Raw genomic sequence first — 23,135 nt, 5'->3', positions numbered from 1 at the left:
TGAGAGGGAGGGGGGAAAACGGGGGACATGGGGCTGGGGTTTGGCTAAAATATTAATTAATGAAGCAAAAAGGGGCCCCACTGCACCAACTATCATATATCAGCTGTCTTAAATTATTCACTGTTTGTTCAAAGCCAAAGGTTATGTTATTAGGGGTGCTTTTCTCGACACTTGTACATAAAAAAAATCAGATTAAAAGCTGTCCGAAGACACCCTTTTAAAGCATTCCACCAGGCAGTATTCAGCTATTTAACCATAACTAGTTATTTAGGCAAAAAAGAGCTAGTTAGACCATTAACAAGCATTCTTTTTATATTTCTTCCAGTAAAATAAATTATTGATATCATTGCTGACTTTTATATTATGGGAGGGAAAAAAAAAAAAACAATAATAAAAAGGTAATAAAAGCACTGTTTCTATTTTTTTCTTTTTTTTCCAAAAAAAGAAAGTAATAAAAACTTAAATTCTTTGTACCAGTAAAAAAAAAAAAAAAAAAAAAAAAATGTATAAAATTTACATCCGTGCAGTGGAGTTGTTAAGTTCTAGAAATACACAGCCTATGATGCTTTAGATTTAGCCTAGTAGACCAACTGTTAGAGACAGACGTATCATTTTTATGGAATTATATGATAATCATATTCAGATTTATATAAGCATTTTACAAGTATTGCAATCATGGAGTAGAGATAATCATGGTATTTTCATCAGCTTGGTACTTTTTGAAACATGACTGTGTCGTGTAAACAACCTGCAATTTTTCAAGGCATGACAACTCGCCCCTGTTTCATTTTCAAACCAAGGCCATTTTTCTAAAGATTGGGCCCAAGACAACTTTTCAACTGGGACAAAAAAAAAAAAAAAAAGGGACCTTCTTCTGGCTGAGCAGTGGCTGGAGAAGGCTGCTTGGCAGGGGTTTGGCAGGAGCAGCCCAGCAGATGCCCAGGTGGAGGTTTCAAGCCTAGTTGAAAAATTGCAGTTTGTCTGTGCATATGTTTGGACTCTTTCCATGTTGTCCTGTTTACAAGTTAACCTAAGTTGGGGTGTTTGTCACGGGTCTTCTTGTTTTTGTATTTAAATAAATAAAGCAGGAAACTGTCTTGCTGCAGTTTTCCTGCAGGTAGTTATATCCTCATGTGTAACGTGCCTGCCTACTGGCAAGCACCTTAGTAAATGATCAACTCACCTGCTGTGAACCTGCCAACTTGCTATAACAACTCTGCTTTAAAAAGAAAAAGAAAAAAAAAAGTGTTTGTGATCAGGCTTTCTCTTTGTCATCGTATGTGCATGCAGTATGATCAGTTGAACAATAACCATCAATAAAGTTTCACAAGATTTGAAAACCAAGTTTCTGTAGCATTTATATCTAAGGATGAAAAATAAATTATCTTTAAAATTGAAGAAAAAAAAAAAAGAGAGAGAGAAAGAGACTATATTAATCAATGAAAAAAATGGGGCAGTAACATATATTTATACTGGTGAGGGAAAGAGCTGAAATTTATTGAGTTCAATCCCCACATTTATTATATAAGAGATAGAAGACAAGCCTCCTATTAAAAAAAAAAAAAAAAAGTAGTAAAAAAACCTATATTTCATTTAAATACCACGATAAAAGCAACTTGAAAAAATGTTTACCAAATGGTAGGCTTCCAAGTATGAAGGATACATCTTTTTTGGAATTGCACACACAAAATGTCTAATGTGGGGAATAAGAGAATTTATTTGCAATTTTAACTTTCATGAGGTGGCTTTACAACTCCCACTCTCTGAATGATTGTGTGGCATTTTAGTCTATTAAAATGTTCTTGAAAGGTTGAGGGTGCATATTAGAAAATATTTTGTTTATAAAGCTCCTACAGTACTTCTAGTAGTCATTTTAAAATGTATGTCTGAAATAGTTATGTAAGAAAAGCATTTGAAAATTTTTTACAATATATATTGGGAATGTTTTCACTTATATAAATAACTACTGATAATATGAATTATGAAAAAAAAATTATTACTACCATATGTGGAATATAGTGACTTCTGAACAGATTTAAAAAAAAGAAAAACCCAACCCAAAACCCTACAAACCCAGCAAATGTGTATATCTGTCTTTAGAAATTAGTGTTTATATCACAACCGTGATTTGTGAATAAAGAAAAATGGTTTGTAATATCAAAATAAAAGCTTAGTCTGAAAAGGTAAAAAGATGTTGGTGTTCAAAGTCATTTTGCTTTTCCTTTTCCCTGTGTTGGTGGAAGTGCTCTCTGCAGCCACACCAGCTGCCAGGGTGCAGGGGTTTGGGGGGCTGGGCAAGGGGGGTTTGGGAGCCTGCTGGGCAGAGATTGTGTGAGTATGGGAGGGGGGCAATAGTCTCAGCCACAGGACCAAGCAGAAGATAACTTGGTTTTGAGCCAGAAGATAACTTGTTTGTGTTCATAGGAAGGAAATAAAAGGCATCTCCCAAACTTCATGAAAACAGGGTGTTTCACCTGAGAAGATCACAAAAATCCCTCTGAGCTGCATCTGACCTCTGAGAGAGAAGGTGGCTGTAGCTGCTCAGCCAGGTGCTGCCTTCTCTTTAGCTCTCTTTTCCAGCTTCTACATCTGTGCACCTGCAGGTATAGTGGAAGAAGGAAAGATAACTCTGTTCTGGAAGGCTCCTTGTCCTACAAGGTTTGTCACACAGGTCAGAGCAAAGACCTGCTTATGGTCTAGACTAAACCACCAGTCAGAAAGGTCACGATGGGGCTGGTTGGATTCATGTGCCATTAATCATGTCACCTGCATGGCAACAGAATTATATGGCTTTTCTACCTGGGTTCCTCTTATATAGGAATTTAGCAGAGGACAAAAAAGACATAAAGTATGAAATATTGCATGTTCTGCAGTTTAGCAGGAAGTTTTACTCTACAAAGTTCTTGGAACCTTCTAGGGGATTAAACCCTGATGTTTGGGATGGAGGGGAGGTATTATGCTATGCTTACTTTATATCTTTATATAAAATATGAGCACTAGATGTTCAAGTGTAGTCTCCACACCATCCATGAGGGATACAGTGACAGTGTTCTCTTTGGCTGTAATGGCAAAGGAAGTAATCTTGAATATGGTTACTTAATCTTCTTTCATGTTCTGGGAACTTTGTCCTCTTTCAATTGCTGTTGTGCTGCACTGCAGTATTTTACCTGAAGTGTTTTTTTTTTTTTTTTTACAAGTTTGACATGTTCTTATTGCCACATTTTTTCAGTTTTACAGTACAGATGAGAAAAAAAAAAAAGCTGTTCAAATTATTTCCTCCCTAAAGGAGGAAAAAAAAAAAAAAAAAAAAAAAAAAAGAGCTACCTTGCTTCAGTGGGAAGAGAATATTTGAGTGGGAGATGAGATCAGAAGGGATACTCTGATTTGGGGAAGCCTTTGAAGAATTTATGAAAGTGTCATCAAAACCAGTCTTCTTACAAGTATTATAAAAATTTATCATAATACTTTATTTATTGCTGAAGGGCATTGGCTTCACCTCACACTGTAACATGAGCTTTATGCCACATCTTTCCAGAACAGAACTTGAGTCCTTACAAAACCTAACTTGATTCATACATCCATGGAGATGTCTACTTTTTGTCTGGAGGGGAAATTCTTCTCTGGCACCTTTTCTGCCTCTCCAGCACTTAGTGTTTTGCATGCCAGCCATTGTCTTGTGGCATGTCACAAGGAGCGCAGTGGATATGAAATCCAGGTTGTACGTGCCACTGTGTCATCAACTTGAATCCTTTAATGAGGTAAGACTGAGATTAGCATGAAGCAAAGGATAAGAAGTATTTCCAGATCCAAGAGCTGCTCCTTGCTTTCTTCACTTGGAAAAGAAAGGCTTTTATGTCATACTGGTTTGTATTTTTGTGGTACCTTTCCTACATCCTCACAGAGGATGAATGTAAATGCAACATCAGTGGAGTTGAGAGAGTCATGTGAATACCTGAGCACTTTTCACTGGCTAGGATTTAACATCTGCTACACACAAAGCAATGAAATATGCAGATTGCCCTTTTGCAAAGAGCAGATACTTCAGATTATATCCATGAAGGGTCCTGGAAACATCAGCGTCATTTTAGGTGTCCAGTCAAGCAGCACTCATGGCCAGGGGCTCCTGCTCAGCTGTGGTTTAGCTTTCTGTGGAGATGTGGTACTGTCAAACTATTTAGATTCCTACTTGATGTTGTACCAGGGTGCTTCAGGTAAGTTATCTTGGTTTATGTGTTTTGCAGTTAGGGATACTAAGAGTTTGGGGTGGAAGGTGAAGCAGAGGTGACTGAAACTGTGTTCAAAGCACTTGCAAATGTATGTGGGAGATGTTTTTTGAAATCTTATTTTGGCCCAACTTAATACAGTTGCTAATACAATTTTCTTCCAATGCATTGCTGCCCTGTGAATATAGGGTCACATTTTTCTCAGTTTGTCTTAAGGACCTTTTATTTTACTTAAATAATTAGTCACAAAGAAAAACTCATTCAGTAGTCAGGTGGTTTGGACTCTACTGTGGGTTCCAGTCCTTGTTCTGCATCAAGCAGAGTGACAAGTTGCTTCCATTACCCCATTTTGCTTGCAGGGATGACAGGGAAGTGTCCCCTCTTTTTCCCTTGAGACAGGCTGGCTTGCTCTAGGCTCTTGATTCCAAAGAGAGATTTACAGCTGAAAATCCAAACTGGAGAAAAGCTTGTTGTGTTTAAGGTACTTTACAGCTCTTCAGTCTGCTGCACCCCTAGCACTGCTCAGCTCAGTTTGCTTTGGTAGCTTTGATCTAAGCTGGGCAGCCTGCATGCCTAACCCATACCATGATCCTATTGTTTTAGCAAAAGGCCCAGAAGTCAGGAGTTCAGTACATAGGAAAACTGATAAATAAAACATCAGTGCAAGCTGAAATAATAATTTCATGAACATTATGAAAGGACAGTAAACCAAATAGTTGAGTCCGATGGATGATGTATAACATCTAAACAAATATGACAACTAATTAAGGATTAAGTTCTGCATTTTGGATGACAGGCCTTATGAAAATGAGCAGTTAGGTTATGTTGGGGAGAAAAAAAAAAAAGCTGCATTTTGCAAATGTCAGGCAGACAGCTCAGTAAGCAGAAAAGCTCAGTTATCCAATTAAAATAAATGTGCAGTGTTCTCAATATAAAGAGCTAAAGCATCCTTATGTTGAGGAGTTAAGATCCTGAAATATAAGTGGAGCAAAAAGTGCTCTCTATAAAGATTAATGGGATCTATCAAGATTAACATTTTGCATGCTGGCAAAGGCACAGAGTAATGTGTTTCAGTTCCTGAAATTGGAAACATTAGACTAAGATCAGTACCAATTCAAACCCCAGGTATCCCCAAATATTGGATTGAATATATTATTTACAACCCCAACAGGTTAATAAACTTGCCCTAATGGCTTCTATGGGAAATAGATACCTACAGTAGGTGCTATTCTGTTTCCCATCATCCTCTCTGATACTTCTTGTGAAATGTAATAACAAGGTGCATGAATGTAATTTAGGGAACAATCTTCCACTAAAAGTAATTCCTGATTTATTCAGGAATTTGATTCCCATCCCAAGACTAAAGATTGTTTTCAACATTGTCATGCACAAAGGTGTCATGAGAGAGACCACAAAGCTTCAAGGCCAGCAGTGGGGGACAGAGTTTAACCTCATTTGTTGTTGATGCTTTCTAACAAAAGGAGGTTCTTGCATAACAGTGGGAAGCAGGTGGTGAGGAGGGATCACAAGGGCAATTGAAGTAAAAACTGGGCTGCACATACCTTGTAGAAAAAGTGAGTGCATTGTCTAGATGTCCATGACAGCTTCCAGCAGCTGCCTTTTAAAGGGGGTCAAGAGTTTCAAAGGCTGGAAACTTAAAACACATTCCTAAAAAAAGAATAATAATAAAAAAATTAAATTCAAGGCATTCACAACAGACTTAACATAAAACACACAGGCTTTCTGGTGGCTTATAAAGCAGAAAATTATTACCAGGAGGGAGGCTTTAGAGGCTTTTCCAGGGTTATTAAAATGGAGTTCAGATTTTTACAAAATTCTGTCAACTGTTGAATTGAGAGCTGGTAATCTCAGCTCTGCAATGCTCAAGGAAGCATGGAAGATCATGGCTATAACACTCCCACTTGTGCTTGATTATGCCACCCACAGAATTGCCACTTTTTTTGTCAAGTGAGCAGTTGTACTTGCAGCTCTCACTGCCTCTGCTATCCTCACCTTTATTCTTCTAGAAGCTCTGTTTCACATCTTCTTGGGCACAACTTTTGATCTTCACTGAGAAGAGCAATGATCCAACATCCTATTATCTGAGAAGAGTGATGACCTGGGGATACAGACATTGTTAATTTACAGATTCAGCTGATAAACTGTGTAACTCTGGTTTCATCACAGACTTGAAAGATCTGGAGCCCCGTTGCCCTGCAGTTAAAAAGCAAACAAAGCTTTTTTGAGAAGAAAAAGGAAGCAAGAAGGGAACACATAGTTTTCTCTGGGAAGCTGAAAAGCAGCTTTTATTCTCATAAACTGAGAATAGAGAGAAAAAAAATGCATATTACTAATGTGGAAAAATGCTTCTGTAAAGATGAGAAATTTCTGTTGGGATGTCTGTAGATTCTGCTGCATGTCTGTTACATAACTTAATTTTAAAAACATGGCCATGGTAATATTAGGCCGTGCTACAAAAAAATATGACATTGTTCCCTGTCTTCAGCCAACCTTGTCCCCTAATATCTGTTTCCTATGATAAGAATATCTATGTCCCTAGGTAGGCAAAGATACAATTTGTGCTTTCAGATTAAGAGCAGGAGTGCATCACCACAGCCTGCTGTACCAGGCATCCACTCTGAATCCAGGCTGAAATCTCCTGCCTCTGGAAAATGAGAATTGGCAACATGAATATGATAAACAGAGCAACATGGCCTACTTTTTGATAATCTTCTTTTATAGCTTTATTCTCGGTGGCTTTGAGGGGAAGTCAATAGAGAAATCTTTCTGCCCAGTGCTGAAATAATGGAAATACACAGGAATTTGTGTTCTCATCTAGTTGTCCATCTCTTTGGCATTTAGTCAGCCTGATCTTGGCACTGCTAGGAAGAATTTTGCACCTGTGGGGAGCCCATCATGAGGTCAGGGATGGGAAAGCAGAATGCCATTACTGGAACGTGCCAAGAAGCAAATCCCCACTAAAATGAATTCCTGTAAGACAAAGGGAGATTTGTGAAAATGAAAATCAAGTATTGTACTTTTACTGAAGGTCAGAGGGAATTGGGTACCATCAAATACCACAGTTATCATTGATCTGTCCAAATCTAATGGGAGATCTTCAGACCATTTTCATCACATGGTAAGCTACAGACAGGATTATTTGAAACTTCCCAAATGCAGGTTGTCTTATTTTCCTATGAATCCTCTAATGTTTTCCAGTTGTTTTGTACAAAGCTTACTCAGAGTTTTAAGGGACAGTTGCATATTATTATCAATTAAACCCAGCCCAAAATTGCTCCAGCATTTCAGAGGTTAAGCTGGTGACCTGCACTGGAAAAGAACTGAGATAAAGTCTCTGGATGATAGATCATTACTTAAGGAGAGCAGTGACGTAATAAATGGCTAAGTTTAACTTAAAACTAAAAAACACCCAACAACTTCAGATGGGTCACAAGGAGGCTTGGGAAATTTCCTTATGATGGGAATTTGTGAAGTCTTTGAGATTCTTCCACCTCATGTGGAGCTGCTTGTAACTCAGATGGCTTTACATATTACTGAAGGTTTAAAGATTAATTCTAAGAGCAGCTGGGATTGCACTGTTTTCAGTAGTAATGGCATCCCTATGGTGTGTCTTATGAAGGCTTTTGGAGACCTTATTTTTGTGTTTGATCAGGAAGAAGCAGTTTGCTTAAGAATAACTCATCTGAGTGGAGTTTTGTTGGTTTGTCCTTTTAAAGATTCTTTTCACAATTCCAAACATTCAACTGTGAGAGTAGCAAAGAGCAAGTAAAGATTTAAAAAGCATAAGAGTCAGGAGTAAGGGAAAAAACCAAAATCAAACAACAACAGCAATAAACAAATAAACCCCTTAAAAATTCATCCTCTCTGTATATTAACCTGATTTTTAAAGGGACAGAGTCTCTTTTGGCTTGTTGGTAAGACACTAAAGTAGTTATCTTTCCAGAGAGACCTAGGAAAATGAGATGGCCATGCAGTGGAGCAGCCCCCAACACACTTGCAGAGCCACTCTTCTCAGCCTGTGTCTCAACCACAGCTGAGGAGCATAATGCAAAACAATTTTACACAGCAATGGGGACCCCCTCTGTAAGTACCTTCTCTTCCAAAGGAACACTCATTTGTGCTGTGAAAAGCACAAAGACCCTTGCATTTCACTTTTTGTAGCCAAGCCATGCTGCCAACCCAGTCAGTCAGGTTTTAAAGCCTTTGTTCTTAGCCCCTGACTGATATACAGCACCGTGACAGGCATAAGTTTTCTCCATTTTCAGCATGAAATTAACTTGACGTGTTCAAAGGAGCAAAGCTATCAAGCCAGGATCATAATCAGCATTAGCTTCTTCAGGGGAATCTTCACAGTCAAACACTGGAATGTAATCTGGACATGCAATGACTCCCACGAGCACCTCTGGCACTGCAGCACTCGTTCCACACATGCTCACCAGCAGATGTGCTCGGGCTGCCCTTGCAAAGGGGTGAAATAAGGAGCAGATACTCCTCCTGCCCTCCCCTTGTCTTCCCATAGTAGCCCCAAAGTTGTCAGAAGGCAGCCCAAATGCACTCTTTTAAATATGCTCGTAATGAGTAAGTGCAGCTATAGCCATTTGGATGTGGTATTTTAAATGTTTAAGTGCCTTCTGGGAAGCTTTTAGGCTGAAACATTGCTGTTAAGACACTGAAATATTAGTAAATCTTGCAAACGACACAAGTCCTAATGCTCCTTGTTGCTGTGGTGCTGCATACTGTGCTAATGACCTGGTGACTGGATTTTCTGCTTCTGAAAGCAGAGCTATATGCTGTAAAACTTTCATCTAAGTTGAGCTGCATCTCTCTAATGAATTTTTTATTTGTTTTTTCGTTGTTTCACTAGACTTTAAAAGTAGCAATTAAAAAAAACAACAACAACAAACCAACCAATCAAACCCTCACCCCTAACAAGGATCTTGCCTTAATTTGATCTCTGATATAATGATGGGGAAAACATCATGCTATGTCCAGTAAAGTGGAAAGCAGTAAAGAAAAATGCATAAATAGGCTTAGTATTTTCCATGCAAAGAAATACATAATTCATGTGATGATGGTGTACATTCACACTGGCCACCATAGCTACATTTGCCACACAGCTGGGCCTGGGTCTGACTCTGCATCCCTACTGTGCCCTGACAGTTTGACAGGACTTGCTGATGACTTTTGAACACAGGCCCAGCTTATTCTCCATTTCCAATGTGGTTTGCTTAACAAAGGGTGGAAGACCTCCTGAGTTTGGCCTCTGCCAGGCAAGGGAGGCTGAGCTGCCACGTTCTGCATCTCCACAGTGGTTTGAAGCAGCCCCTGAGCAACTTGTCTTACCCTGTGCCTGGCTTCCTATCAGGAGTCTACTGACCCTCAGCCAAGATGCCAGAAATGAGAAAGAAACCAGAGTTCTGGGAGGAGAGTGAGGGGAGGAGAGCCCTTGAACAACTTGTAGAACAAGCCAAGGTGACTGGGCAAGTAGTGCCTGGAGAACCCTTTCCTGGGGAAGGGGAGTGCAGCTGACTGTGGGGAAATGGTCATCTCTCTGCCCTCTGTAGGGAAGAAGTGTTTCATCCTGCAGGATCAAAGGCTTGGATAACAGGCATTGTGTTTCCTACTACTGAGATCAGTGCCCTGAGCTCTGTTCTGCTGGAGCACACAACTAAAAGTGGGGGGACACGTCATAGTCCACTTACCACTGCCCTTGCTGCATGAAGCCTTGGTCCTGAGGTTCATCCACTTGTTTCTCCCAGGATTTGCTTTGCTCATGAGTAGCAAAAATACTCTGTGTACAGAAATAAAAAATTAAAAATAATAATAATTCAAAAAAGTTACAGTAGAGTTGGTCAAAACCCTATTAGGTAAATACAGAGTTGAAACCTGGGGCCTTATTTCTGAGGCAGCTGTAAAGATGAAAAGTGCTTGGGATAGGCAAGTGATAAAGGCTGTGCAGAGAGGAAATACAGAATTATCTGCTCCTCCCACCCACCCACCCTTCTCTCTCTGCCCAGGGGTTATTTCAGGCCAGGGTAAGTGTGGCAAGGGTTGGGGGGTGATGTCTCTGCTGGGCTCACTGCCTGGGCTGATGTTTAACCTCCGGCTGAAGCTCTCTGGGATGTCCTGTGCCAGGTAAGACCCTGGCTGGCATAAGCACAGCAAGGGGCCTCAGCTGTATGGTGAATGCTGAAGAAATGCCCCCTCTTCTCCACTGGTTAGTGAGATGGAACACAGCACATGGGTGTTTTGGTGTGTGAAAGCAGGAAAGGAGACAAGAGGTATTAAGGGGGAAAGTGCAGAGCAATGGCAGGGGAATCACAGGCTCTAATCTGAGTCTCCTGTCATGCTGCTTTCCCTGTAATTCTTAAGCACCTAATTTAGCAAGAATTCAGATTAAGTAATTTTTCTTGGCTGGCCTGAGCTGTTTCTAATGCCCCAACTCATAAGTAACAAAACTCCTTGCTATGAGATTGGCATCTCACTTCATTCCCTCCCCTCAAATGCAGATCCTGGCTTCTCCCTCAGCTGAATCTCATCAGGAAAGGCCAAAGACAGTCAGTGAAATAAAGTCTATACAGCCTCTGTGATATTTATCTGTGATTCTTTGCCTCTAGGACCTAGCATTTCTCTGTGGTCCCCTGCCTAAGCAGATCTGGGTTTGTTTAGCCACTGCCTTCAGCTAAGAAGAGCATTCAGCTCAGAATACCTAAAATTCTTATTTGCCAATGAGGGCAACTCACCCTCTCCACTGCTGGTTCCCTGAGGTTTGCATTTAAAGCAAACTCAATTAAAAGCACCAATATTTTTTTAAAATGACTGTCAAATAGGTAGGCTGTGGTTTATCTTTCTTCTTGTGGGAGTCACAGAGCAGCTCCTTTCTCACCTTAGCTGAGAAAACCTTGCACACTGGTGGAAAGAAGGGATATTTTGCCAATGGAGAAGCAGCAGTCTATGGCTCCGGGAGCACATGTTCCACTTCTATACCAACCTACATCATTGGCACATCCATTATATCAAATATTAGAATATTCACCATTAACTCTTGCAGAAACATGTACTTTGCTGTTATGGCATTTAGTGTTACTTCCATGGATGTCACTATATTTTTCCATGCTTTGCACCACTGATATTTCATGAAATCTGGGATGGGGGGAAAAAAACCCACAAACCAAAAACCCAGATGTGATCCCTCTGGCAACTACACTTATGCTATAAAAGAAAGCATCTGTAAGAGTGGTCAACAAGCTGCCTTCTCCCTGCCTCCAAGATAGAACATTAAAGTGTCTTTTTTCTTGTAGGCCTATAATGAAATTTATAAATGAAGAAACTTCAAACCAACCTGCATGTGCACAAGTAACACCCCAACCTCCTAAATATCATGATGGAAATTGTAGCTATTGGGCACTTAAAGAACCACCTGTGTGCTGCTTCCAGCCCCGTGTGCACTACAAAAGAAATTTCCTCCAGAAATCCTCTGGTTCAATAACTGCTATTGAAAAGGCAGCCCAGAAGCAGAACCTTTCACTGATTTAAACTAAATATTCAAACTTGAAAGCTGGGAGGCTTAGCTCCCGTTATTTTTTTTTATTTTATTTTTTTATTTTTAAATGGGCTTAGCATTAGAAAATGAAAAAAAAGTTATTCTTGTGCCATAGGAGTAGGTATTATCATATATTCTTGGCCCCCACTTTCTTATTTTCTATTGTGTGGTGCTTTAAATGATGCTGGGTAATACAGCAGACAGTGTGTCAGAAACAGGTCACCAGCTGATTTTCTGCAGCTGCTTTATAGAAAAGTCTATTTTTTAAATCTGAAAAGCTCTTCAGCTAAGAAGTACAGGAGGACATGCTGTATATACAATTTTTGTTATAGTGTGTCTCACATGCTGGGCACGGTCTTTAGTTGTATGATAAAAATACTGACATGTATTCATGTAAAACACAATAACCTAAAATATTTGTAGCCACAGACTATCACTGAGATAGAATGAGTTGCCTTCATTTATTAATTTATTTAATGTTTTTTTGTTTTATATCATTTCATTCTACTATTTTATTCTTCATTTTATGGTTTGGTTTTTTTTTTTTTTTTTTTTTTTTAGAGGCCGTGAATTAGATAATTTGCTTCACCTGTGGACTCCACCTCAGTGGGTGCAGCTGTAATTGCAATAATTGAAACACCTGAGTTTTCCCTCCCTCAGCTGTGGCCATTTTGCTATTGGATGGGTAGTAACATAAAAACATGGAAGAAGGAGGACCTCTTTTTCAATTCCCTGTTACTTTTTTAGGTCATTTTTGAAGGAGATGAAGCTGTTTGCCAGAAGTTAGGCCATAAGGAGAGGCCTTGCTGAGGCGGCTCCTGTCAGGAGCAGAGGGGCTGGAGCGTCCTTCCTACCTCAGGTGGTAAGAAACCACGGGAGGAAGAACACTTCTTCTTTGGGGGTCAGGACGTTTGGCTGTGGAGAGATTTATACCTCTGGTGTGGGGGACTTCAAGCAAGCCCTTGTTTGTTCTCCTTTTCAGCTTCTGAAAAAGATGAAAAAGGTGTTTTGGGGTTGGTACTGGAGAGAGAAGTGGTGAAGGATCTGGGGGGTGAAAGAGCAAGGTTGTGCCTGAGAGGAAGGGGGGGGTTGAAGGGCAGGTATCTGAGGTTTTATCTTTGTTTCACACCATTCAACTCTATCCTAATTGCCACTAAGTTCGATCAGTTTCCACCTCCAAGCTGAGTCGGCCCAAGATGGTGGTTTCTCTCCACCTCAGGAGCTGCTTTGTGTTTCTGTCTCCTCAGCACTCCTGAGGGAGCAAGAGGAAAGATGGAGCCTTGTCCTTGGGCTTTGATGGGAGATCAGGAGTGGATGGGGAAGGGTGGGTGCCAGGAAAGCTGCCAGGCTCCTTTGAGAGAAACAGGCTTGTGAGTCAAGGAGCTGTGGAAGTCAAGGCTGTGAAAGGTCAATCTAGGCAAGGTTGGGAAAAAAAATAATAAAAGGTGTTTGGCTGAGGAGGATGTTGTAACTGAGTTTTGTATAAATTAAAATAGAAATGCCAACGCTGTGTGAATTTCCAAGAATACTTGGAAGTGTGGAGCGTGAGGCTAAAAATATATTTTTAGGCTTTAAAAAGAGGTGGTGTGTTTATACAGGGTTAGCTGACAGGAAAGTGTGCAGCTACAGCACAGGCTCCCAGAGCTGGTGTGAGGAACTTGGGGCACAAAGTGAGCTCTTACCCAGGATCTGGGTTGGGTTTCAGGGCAGTGGGGTCTCTGTGCCATGTGCAGCTCTCCTGTGCAGTCTGTCTACCCACCAGACCCTGCTAAAGGCTCTTTGGATGAGCTTTAATAAAGAAGCTTTGCTGTCTGTTCAGCCCCTCTCCTAACAGAGCACCAGATCTGCCCCACCAGGCAGGCAACCAGCACTTTGTTTCGTTCTGAATATCCTCCTCTTGAGATATGTGTGTTATTAAAATAGCACTATGGACCTGTGTTGTTTTAGTAAGGTGATAGCTCACCCTTTCCTGGCTTGTGACACAGGCTCACTAAGGACAAGGAAACAAGTGCTGGTGCAACAAACCTGCCCTGATGATGGGCAGTGTCAATGTAAGAGACATCACCTCCATTTTGAATAGAACCCTGAGGTAATAGTTGGGCTCAAAACCCCCCATCAGCTGGAGTGCAAACACTTAATTGGCTTTTTCTGTTTTCACCAGGAGGTGTGGATTAAGCAGCTCGACTTCACCATGCTTGTTTAAGAGGGCAGCAATCTCAAAAAGAAAAAGCTGTGAACTTAGAGGGAGAAGAGAGCATTAAGCAAGATCAGCTGTGTCCCTGCATTAGGAGAAAACTTCCTAATTTGTGAAGCAGACTCTTGCAGCCAGAAACAGTAGCACAAGCTTGAGGATAAAACATCCCCAGAGGAGTTATTGTGCTTGCTTTGAGGAGAAGAAGGAGGAACATGCATGTGTATACGGCCCTGCTTCTGCCAAAGGATGAAAAGGTTTGAAAATTCCCTCCAAACTGCCTATCTGCTTGCTCTGTTTGTATTTAAGTGGCTCTTAATCTCTCTTCTAATTCAGTAGCAGTGGCTGATGTTTGCGTCTTTTAGGTGATAGTCAGCAATATTATTGTAAGTAATATTAATAGTAGAAATAGAAGAAATGTCTGTAGTATAAGAGAGAAGTTATTTCCTTCAGGAACATCTAACTACAGGTTGAAGGATCTGGCCATAAGTGTTCTTCAGAAAGGGCTTGGGATGTCCCTTGTTGGTGCTTACCTAAACCTGGCTTCTCCTGTGTGGATGTAAAGTTATCATTGCTTATAGGCAACTGGCACAGGAAGTGTAGAGGGGAAACATGATCCAATTGCACAAATAAATATCTACTTCCAGTGTAAGCCATCACAGGGTAAGTGCCTCATATTCAGATAGACCTATCAAAGCTGCAGTTAAACAGGGCTCTAGGTTACTGTGCCTTGGTGATTATTCAGGAAGAGACTAAAGGATCATCAAGTAGTGTGTCTTCTCAGTTCCTCATACTGTGTTTAAGAAAAAAAATAATAAGCAATCTCTCAATTGCTGTGGTTTTCACTTGTCTGAAGTGATGCAAGGGACTAGTGCTTCATAATAAGGTTTTGTGGTTTCATTGCACGTGTTTCATTTGAAGGCAAAGAGTATTTGCACAGCCACTAAAATGTAGTGGCGAAGAGCTGTATGGGATTTATGATGCCCCTGGGGTTAAGAGTGTCTCTATCTGAGAGCTTGCCCACCTTTTTTACCAGAAATATTTGTGGGTTGAATTTTAAGTGCTTTATCATGTGTAGGATTTGTAAATAACAGTAGCCCAGGGGGAGCCATCCAACTCTTCAGATAGTTGTGAGTCTGGTGCTTTCAGGAAGTCTGTGTACCTATGCAGAAGATTTAATTCCAGTATCTATTGGCTGAACATGTTGCATTTGTGCTGCTGTTGTGGTCTGAGGTAACATTAAAATTTATTTTTGTTTTGGATCTGTGAAAAAAAGTCCAACCTTGGAAGGGTTGGGTCCAAGCAGGCTTTTCTTTGACAACTGACCCAAGCAAAATGATAAAGCCAAGAAAAAGAGGGAGAGAGGAAAAGAACCAAGGGATATCCCAGCATTGAAGGCTCAGAAAAGGGCAATAGTCTCTCTCCAGCTGTTAGTTCTTAGTTCTTATCTATTTCCAGGTGCAACCCCTGCTCAGCTCTGGCTGGGCCAGGTCCTCCCCCCTAGCCAGGGCAATTCACTTTAAAATTGTTCTTCTGAGACAATTTCAAACCAGTGAGATCAGAGTCTCCCAGCAGCCTAATTCTGATGTAGCCCTCAAATCAAATTTACTATTCCAGAAATTGGGAGCTTGGACATTTAGAGTTGTTGAAAAGAGGAAATGAACTCCTGTGATCACAGAACAAGTTAGCTTTTATTTTCTTGTTTAAGCATAAATATTCTTGAGAATTACAATTGCTTCTAGACACTTGGAGCCTAAAATCTGGGCATTATCAAATTAAAAAAGGGTTTTAGTTGTGTCTAAAAAAGCTTAATTGGTGACTGTGGCCAGTTACTTAAATGCAATGTTTAGGGTGCTTACCCAACCAGAGTGAGTGTTCAGAAACATGGTCCAGAACTCCAACAGCAGTTTGCAATAGTGGTAAACAACCATCATGATGTTCTTACTTGTTATATTACAGCTTTAAATGTTCTGTGATGCAGAACTGTTAGTTCCACTTGTCTATAGCTATTACTTCATGAGCTATTAGGAATGACTTTCTAAAGAATAATTTCAGAACCTCCCAGCAGAAGGCCAAGTTTCCTGTGCTGGAATTGGAAGTTCAGTTCTCTGAATTTGGCAGTAGGACTTTGACCTGCCCTTCCTAAAAACCACACAAGCAGCTTCTCTGCCCTTCCTTCCCCTTAATATTTAGGTCAGAATTAAAGTTGCACAGAAATAGCAAGCTGAAATGAAAAAGCTTTCATTCCCAGCATTGTGTTAATAATAGAACATAGATTATAAAACAGAGCAGGTGAAAAACAGTGGAATTACTTTGACTTCTTGCCAGTCAGGCATTAACAGACCATTCAGACAGTTCTGTTAATGTTCTCTCACTTTTTTTCTGCTGCATAAGAAAGCTGCAGTTACATCTCTGTGTATTTGGCCACTTTCTAATAGCACTATGAAATGGCCAGAGACTGTATTCCTATATAGGGTAGATACTTGAACAAGAACACAGCTTTAAAATCATCATTGTTTTGACCTTTCTTCTACTCTTCTGCTCATTTCATACTGTGATAAATCAATAGCTGCTGTGGGAACCCTGGGTCAATATAATTTAAACTGGTTAGTATGTCAGAATGATGACACTTCAAATACTGCAACACTGAAACCTTGCTGGATAAATACAAAAAATATGTAGTGCAACAGAGTTGGAGAGAAGATGAAAGATCAGTTTAATGGGTTAGTTATTTTAACACCATAATGTAACTTTAAAAGTATTTCAGAGCTGACAAGTCTGGATTTATGTGGATACAAATGATTCTTACAAAAACCAGGAACAGATATGTATACAAAAAACCAAAACCCCAAACAAACAAAACTTCAAAGCATCAACAAGCACCCTGGGAGCACTGTTTCCTTATTTTTTGAGCAGTTATAGGAGCAAGGTAGAAAGAAATTAGCTTTTTCTTTCCCTTCCTAGGTTAGTCTGAAGTGGCCTGGTTCATTAAACCTAAACATAATTGAATTGCATGCATTTCTAACAAAACTGCTTCCTTGATCAAGGTTTTGGCCTCTCCTGTGAGAAAAACATGTTAATTATGGAGCTCTTGTTCACCTGTAAGTGTTAAGAGGCATCAGGCTGCCCCCTTTTTTGGGAAAGCCTCCAGTTCATGGTACTTTTCCAAAGCATTTACTCTTTTTTTTTTTGTAAACAAAGAATCTTAGCTTGCAGACTTAATGGAAAACATGAACCATCTGTGAGTGTTACTTGCAGCTCATTTGCTTCATTGGCAAATAGCAAATGGTGTTGTAAAGATCCACTGAAATTATGGAAATGGTTTTTAACATTAAAATCAAAGTGCAATTAGAACATTTCACTGCATAATTGTTTGGCAGACTAAGATAGCAAGGAAAAGAAACCCAGCTTTCTGATTTATTGGCCACAGGTTTTGTTTCTTTAGAACTACAGAATCTAGGATACTTTTTTTTTTTTTAAAGTTATCTACAAAATGACAAAAAGACAGGACATGTCCATCTCGGGTTTTATTTTGTATGACTGGTTTTTAAATTCCCATTTTCTGTAAATCAGTACAAGTTGAAACTTGATTTAGGAGTGGAAGGTAAAGACAGCAGCACCTTCACCTGTATGTCCTTGTCTGGTACTTATATTTGGTTTTAATTATACATAATATTTTCTCACACATATGAAACTGACATGATTTAGGGGTGGAAGGTAAAGACAGCAGCACCTTCACCTGTATATCCTTGTCTGGTACTTATATTTGGTTTTAATTATACATAATATTTTCTCACACATAAGAAAAAAATGGTTAACCACCAGAGTGTTTTGGAGGTAAACACCATGTTGCAACAGACATATAATTAATCACAAAACATACCAGTTGATACTAGCTTTAGAACTGAAGAGATTTAAAAAAAAAATAATGTTGAAATTCTGGAAGATATTTTTTATATGTAAAATATAGTTATGATTGCAATTGATTTGCCAAAATCACAGTACAAATGGTCTCTGCTTTGCATGTTTTACATGAAACAAGAAGGAATTATGACAGATACGAGCTGGCCAGTGATGCATAAACTCCTTATTTTTTAATTTATGTACATGGTGCTCAGAGTAATAACATATTTACTGTCTCATGCAGCTGAACACTAGGAATGCTGCCCTGGAAATGAAATAACAAGTAGTTGAAATTGCTGTTGTTTTTAGTGTAAAAGCTTTACAAAGACTGACTTTTTCTCTCAGTGTTTCTCTCTATTTATGACTATCTTCCCAGGTGATATTGTAATGTAAATAATTTTTTTTTTTAAATGCACACCGAGCTCCAGTCCAGATTCAGGGGTAAATATTTCAGTATCTCTAATATTTAATATTTGCTGGATGCCCTAGTATTTCTATTACAACTGTTTAGTTTATTTACAGAATAATGTCAGTCCTGGACAGAAAAAAAAGTGGGGAAAAAAAGGAGAAGGCTAAAAACTAACCACTTCAATGGGGGTAGTTTAAAAAGCCAGGTGTTTTCTGTGGCTTTTAACCACTGCTAACCAGGGTGAGGGTATCTATTTTTTGGTAAATTCCTTTAAAAAAAAAATCTATTGACCTCAAAAAGGATCTTTGATTCCTTTTGCTTGTTTCTCATAATCTAAGAGTGACTGAGTTTAGTTTGGTCAAGAAAAGCAGTTCTTATCTCATGAGTTTTGGCTATGTTGGAGCTGTTGCTACAGTCTGCAGCAGACACCAAGTAGTTGAAGGTCCTTGATACATGAAGTTGCCAGCACCTTGTTTTCCTCATGCTGAAAAATGATGTAAAATGAAGCTGGACACTGGGTGGCTGCAATGGATGCTTCTCTATATAAGGCCAAGGTTGTCTGATTATTTGGAGAAGAAAACAGGGGTAATATAGTTATTTCTCCCTAAACTGTTGTTGCTTAAGTTTTGCTACTAGATATCAAGTTGTGTTCAGATTTTGAGGCTTTTAAATGTACCAAGGAAGTAAACATCTTTGCACTTATTAGGCTCCAGACTTTCTCAGTTGGGGAAATGCTGATTTTTGTGTGCTTTGTTAACTGGAACCCCTTGAACAACAGTGCCTTGGGGCATGGAGGAGATGTTGTCAGGTTTAAGTGGTTTTAACTAAACTTTCAGCCACCATCTATTAGCAGTTTTATGAAATAAACCCTGACCCTTATCAACCACCATGCTATTGGGTTCTGGGAACAAGAGGCAGCATCTGCAGATATTTTGTTGGGAGTGAACTTGACAAGATAGGAACCAGGTGGTGGTGATGATAAGGTTTGAAAGCATGTTATGTACTCCTTATCTGCAGGTAAGAATGAGAATCAGGTGGTACCTGAAAGCCAAGAACTAAGAGGATAGAGAGGTAAAGCTGGAGGCTGTTGTTTCAGTATTCTGGGTGTAAACACCTAGTTTATAAACCATATATAAACCATAGTTTATAGTGTGACTTTGATTTCTGAACCTGAGCTCATTTTGGTTTTGCACAGCACTGTGTGTGGATCTACCAACAAAGATGGGCTGACAAGGAGTCCTGCACTTAACCTACCTTTCTGGTAGACATTTGGGAGCCTTGTTTTGTGTATTCTGGGCCATTAATCTGAATTAATGTGCTACAGGGTTTAGTGTGCAGAGGCTGACTGTCTGCTTTTCTCACCTCCACTAAATACATGGATCAAAGAAAACCTTTCTCTGAAGGTAGAGAGCTAAAAAAGAAAATCTCAGCAAGCATCATGCAAATGAATCTGCCTTCTTAATACACTTTCCCTGCAAACACCAACACAGTGTAGGTCTTTGTAATGTGATAAATCAGCTGAAGCAGCAGGAATCTAACTGAAGGAATAGCAACTTTTTTTGAGCACCTCTGGAGGTTAATTGATGAAAGGATTTTGAGTTGATAAACACAACAGGAGGATTTGGATGTTCTCTCAGTCAAGGACCTGTATAATCTGTGCTGAAAGATATTTATTTAACAAGAACTCTAAGTATGAACATACAAGATGATAATTTCTCCTTCTCAAAACCAAAAAACAACAAAACTTCATTTCAGGCTGCAGTATCCCACTACTGCTCTGGCAACCCAGATAATTTCAGAGCTTTGCAGGGCTTTAGTGCTTAGCTACATGTACTTGCTAATCCACAGGGTAGAAGGAGCAGGATGATGACCTCTGAGCTGTGAATCCCTCTGGATGGGAAGCAAACAAAAAGGAATGGACTAAGGCAACTTTGCAATATGAAGCTGGCACATGGTGATGATAAACAGGCACCACTGGCACAGCACTGTTGTTTAGCTTTCAACTGAGTTAGTCTTGCTGCTACTACTGGGAAAAGTAATAACATAACAAATGAAACTATTGTTCAGTTTCATTAAAAAGAAATCTGATAAGATGGGGGAAATTGAATTAGCCAATCTCAATAGAGTTACTGCTTGTTGTAGCAAAAGCAATATGATCTCTAATAGAATATGTCCCAGATAGTTTTGGCTGGTCCAGGCAGACCTGGGCTATGAATTTTGTGTGCAGATGCTGGCACAGCCATGCAGCACACTAATGTTAGCATTAGTGGCTCAGCACTTTCCATCTCCAGCAGCAGCTCCATAGCCAAGGCTGGCAGTGATACTTGTTAGATCAATGTGATGAATTGATTTGTCTTGGCAAAAGAGCACAGGGCTTCCTTCCAGTGAGGCTGACATGGCACTGCTGAGCCTGGCAGGTAAAGCATCCTCTGAAAATCTTGCACTCTGAATCCTGACAATAGCCAGCACTTTGGATAGTTTGCTGTGTGGGTAACTACTCGGATTTCTTCTTCAAAATTCAGTTCTAGATTCATAAAGGTGAAAACTACTTTCAGGCCCAGACTTGATGCTGTAGGCCAGTGGTGGTTTTATTATGACTTGGAGTCTCCTGCCAAAGTCTCAGCAGAACATTGCTGTCCATAACTGTGTTTCCTACAATGGCCCTAGCTTGAGCTTGTAATATTTAAATACTTGCATCTCTTAACAGTGACTCAGAGTAGTTATACCTAAACTAATCAGGGCTTGTTCATTTTATGTTGGAAAACTAGAGGAGTTATGACCTACAATTAAAATTATAGTTACATTAAAGGGACCTGTTAGGGTTCCTGAACTAACTCAGTTCTCTGGTCTGTCATTTGTGACCATGAGATGCCCACCAGTACAAACAGACCAAACTGGGATGTCAAAATTTAGTTTTGTGTAACTCTTAAGATACAAGAGATTTCAGAAATTTCATTTGCACCTTTAGTTATAGTGTGAGTGCATTTGTCTGACTTGCAGGACTTGGAGCATTCAGTTTGGCAAAGTATATTAAGTCAGGGTTTGCTGGTAAAAGTTGAGGTGAAAAGGGACAAAGTTTGGCTCTTTTTTTTTCCTCCTTTTTAAAAATGGCTTAATAGCTTAGAAAAAGACAGCCATCACATATTGACTTTTATTATTTTTATTATTATTATTTTTTAAAGAAACCTAAAAAGTACAGGACTGCCAGGACCTGTTAGGTTAGGCAGGGAGATCACACAGGAGAGACCCAGATAGAAGCAAGTGATGCTATGCTTCAGGTAGGATGGTTATGTTGGTTATGTTTTATATGTAACAAACACCTACATAGGATTTTGGGCAACAAAAAGGATATTTAAGGAGGTTAATCTGAATTAAGATTTGCAGAGGATTACCTAGCTAGCATTGAACCCCTTTGAAGTCTCAGTATTAGAATGGTCCTAATTCACTTTAGATTCCTATTTCTTGTATAAAGTAAGGTTATTTAATTCTGAATTAGAGAAGACTTAACAATGCTTATTTTTACACCTTTACTGTGCTAGAATAAATTTTACTGAAATGCCTTTTTTTTTTTTTATGCTTCTTGCTGGCTTCTACTGATCAAAACTGTATCATGCTTGTCTGGGGACTTAAAGTATTGCAGTGGCTGTTTGGTAATGCTCTATTATTTGTTGCATCTTCTAAAAAATCTTTTATGCTGTATCACTCTTGCAAAAGTGGTGCATCTTAACTGTTCAGATAATATGTTATCAGATTCAAGAGCCCACTGTCCTTAGATGATCAGAATACTTCATTTTCAGCATGGGAGAAAATGAAACATTTTGTGATAGAAACTTAAATCTCTTTCCTGTGCAATGAAATAACCTTGCATGGTACAAGATTTACATTTAAGTCAATGGGCACTAAAACCTGCTCTATAGAGTTTTGTATTGCTAACTAGCTGTAACTCCCTTTTGTAAAATCAAAATGGAAATTGCAGTCTGAACCCTTTTTATTTCAGCAGATTTGGATTTAGTCACATAAAACTATTCTATGACAAGGACAGAGAAAAATGGATTTGAAGAGTAACGTTGGAGAGAATGAGGATGTGTGGCAGTTGTCAGAGGGAAAAGGTTTTGGAGCCACTAGTGGGGTGTTCTTGAAATGTGAAATAATAATAATGGAGATAGAGATGAGGGGAAGTTTGTGAGTCTGAAAGCTCAAATTAGGAAACAGCTGGAAGCAGGTTCCAAGTGGCCTGGTCCCAAGGCAAGCTACGGAGTCTGCAGCAGCTGGAAGAGTCTGATGGAGCATCAAGCATGCAAAGGCTCTAAAAAAACATATTATAAAATAGAAACCTTTAGCTATGTTGTTAACTTCTTTCACATGCTAAGGGGCTTTGCCTTTTTTCTGCTGCCTTTGGACTGTCAAGGTGTGAATGACATTTAAAAGTGATTTGAAACTTAGTGTATAACTGGGCTTACTGGTGGTGCTGAGGAGGAAAAGTGTGATGCAGACTGAAGCTGTGTGCTTGGGAAAGTGGCTCCTTGGAATGCACTGAATGTTCAACCAAATGCTGCAGTATCAAAGCAGAACACTAGGAAGTGTTGCTAGTGGAGAGAACCTGTTTTTTTCTTGGGATGTTTTCCTGCAGCCATTTCCATTTTTAGTTTTTTCAGTATTATGAAGCCAATTCTGCAGTTTTCTAATTTAAATGGAGTTGTGACATGGGTGGTCAAAACAGGGGTGAGCACAATGATGTGTGATGATCCAATATTAACCATTTATGAAAATGAGTGAACACCTACAGTGGAAAAGGGGAAGAAAAAACTTTTTAAAAGTGATCTTGATTCAAAGGCAAGACACAGG

The 23,135-nt window shown here is 39.5% G+C and overlaps 1 protein-coding gene across 1 annotated transcript in view; it reads left to right on the top strand.

The window, feature by feature from the left end:
- RBFOX1 (RNA binding fox-1 homolog 1) overlaps window positions 1–2,190 on the top strand; it is an 818,832-nt gene extending 816,642 nt beyond the window's left edge. The window contains exon 18 of the mRNA XM_030459827.1: window positions 1–2,190. This exon is cut by the window's left edge and continues 548 nt beyond it. The gene's annotated coding sequence lies outside the window, so the exon portion shown is untranslated.
- Window positions 2,191–23,135: the final 20,945 nt, after the last annotated feature.

Source organism: Calypte anna, chromosome 14 (genome assembly GCF_003957555.1).
Source record: "Calypte anna isolate BGI_N300 chromosome 14, bCalAnn1_v1.p, whole genome shotgun sequence".
Taxonomy (NCBI): Eukaryota; Metazoa; Chordata; class Aves; order Apodiformes; family Trochilidae; genus Calypte; species Calypte anna.
The sequence above is the reverse complement of the archived record's forward strand: the minus strand, read 5'-3'. Positions and strand labels throughout refer to the sequence as shown.